The sequence below is a fragment of the Octodon degus genome, unplaced genomic scaffold, assembly GCF_000260255.1.
Source record: "Octodon degus isolate 3935 unplaced genomic scaffold, OctDeg1.0 scaffold00118, whole genome shotgun sequence".
Classification (NCBI taxonomy): domain Eukaryota; kingdom Metazoa; phylum Chordata; class Mammalia; order Rodentia; family Octodontidae; genus Octodon; species Octodon degus.
Genome location: NW_004524694.1, coordinates 2,096,833 through 2,098,779, shown reverse-complemented (window position 1 = coordinate 2,098,779; position 1,947 = coordinate 2,096,833). Strand labels below are relative to the sequence as shown.

At 41.2% G+C, this 1,947-nt stretch overlaps 1 protein-coding gene and 1 pseudogene across 1 annotated transcript in view; one reads left to right on the top strand and one right to left on the bottom strand.

Annotated features, from left to right (window-relative positions):
• The window catches only part of Vps13b (vacuolar protein sorting 13 homolog B), an 881,657-nt gene that overhangs the window by 273,195 nt on the left and 606,515 nt on the right, over positions 1–1,947 (bottom strand). The window lies entirely within an intron of this gene.
• LOC105743341 lies at positions 438–1,271 on the top strand (annotated as a pseudogene).

Below are 1,947 nucleotides of genomic sequence, written 5' to 3'. Positions count from 1 at the left end.
AAAAAAAAAAAAGAAAAACTAATAAAGGGAAAAGGAAGAAAGGGAAAAAACAGTGTATTTATACACAAAATAGTTAAGGTTATTATATAGCTAGTTCCTCTTAATTCATTCAAAAGAAAGGTTTGTGCTAATATTGTTAGGACAAAAATCATGCCTATAGCTTATACTATGAGAAATTACTATAAAGAAAACAGTATGCAATGTATTAATCATTGTATCTCCTACTAACCTATTTTGAAATAGTTTTACTATTTTTTTCCTTTAAAATAAAAAAGGATCCATTTTTAAGGTAATAAGTCAAGCTGACTATATCATAGAGAAGGGAAAACTGATTTTGAAAACCACATTGATGAATTTAATGGAATGATCTTGAGCTATCGTACCATATTCTAACAATGTTCAAAAGAATTTTACTATTTAATTGCAAAGTCATCATTATGGTAGCCTTAGTATGTCAAGTAACCATGAGGCAGCAGTGGCTGGCAGCAAGCCATCAGTGAGAACAATGAGACACGACATTGGAGTTTTCTGCTTGTGAGACAAGGGTATCTGCCAAACTCTGAATGATTCAAGAAATTCCCTTGATACTAAAGAGTACCCTGATACTGAGGAACAGAAGAATAAATTCATGACCCTGAAAGAATGACAAGACAATTGGGTGAACCACAAAACTGGATTTCATCAAGTAGAAGGACATCAGCTATAAAAGAAGCATCTGGATACTTTCTTTAAAAGCAAGAGTAGACTGAGATTGTTTTTTTCTCTGTGTAGAAAAGCAGTGGAGAGGAAATGGTTTGCGGAAGTGGGACACAGTATAGCTGGTGTTGAAATCAATGAAGTTGGGTTATGAATTTTTTTTATGGAGCAGAATCTTATTCACAAGAACAGATTCCTGAAATTCCTGTTGCAAAAGTATTTGAGCGTTCTTTGGGGAATATTTCAATGTACTCTGCACCATTTTTGATCTTCCCATACCATATATTGGTAAATTTGACAGGAACTGGGACAGAGTAGCATTAGTCACTGTGAACCCCAGTAACCGTAAATGATAGACAGTTATAATTCTGTCCCTACTGAAAAAAGGGTTTCTCTACCTCATGCCTGTTTTCTCTTATGATCCAATAAAATTTGGAGGCTCACCATTTTATGTTCCACACTCTGAAGTTCATACACTCTTTGGTACAAAGTGCAATATTTTTTGCCTTGAAAAAGTTGATGATATTGAAAACTGGAATAATGTGGGAACTACTTTTAAAAATTATATTTACTGACAGAAAAGTAGAAGATGGATCATAACATCAAGTAACATCAGTATGTTTTCACATTTTTGAGCAACTAAGAATTATGCTAGGGCTTGAAAGTACAATGAGTGATTTTTTAAAAAAAGTTCTCACACCTCTAGGGAAACCTCCATCCCACGCAAGCTCAGGCCCAGCCAGTGTGGGGGTGAGCTCCTGCTCCCCCCTGCACTGGTTGCATTTCTCCAATCAAGCCCAGGCCAGCCCCTGACATAAGGGCTTCCAGAGACCCTGCCCCCAAACCCACTTAGTGAGTGAGAACTTCTGCAACACTGTCCAGACCCCCAGATCCAGCCCAGCCCAGGCCCGGTGAGTGTGTGGCAGAGCTTCTGGGTGCCCTGTGCCTGTGGGACCTCTACAGACCAAAAGCCAGGCACACCTCCTGAGACCCTCTGCCATGTCCTCGCGACCCCTCCACCCCTCCGGAGCCCCTGCCCTCAAACCCACCCAGTGAGTAAGAACTTCTGCAATGCTCTCTGGAGCCCCAGATGCAGCCCTAGCCCAGGCAAGACTCCTGTGTGGGAAAGCTTCGGCGCTCCCCTCTGACCCCTGGGCCAGGGGCACAACAGAGGGGTACCACAGGTTGAACAATGCATCAGAGGGGCACAACAGGTTCACTTCCAAGGGCTGCAGCAGGAAGGAGCTGAAT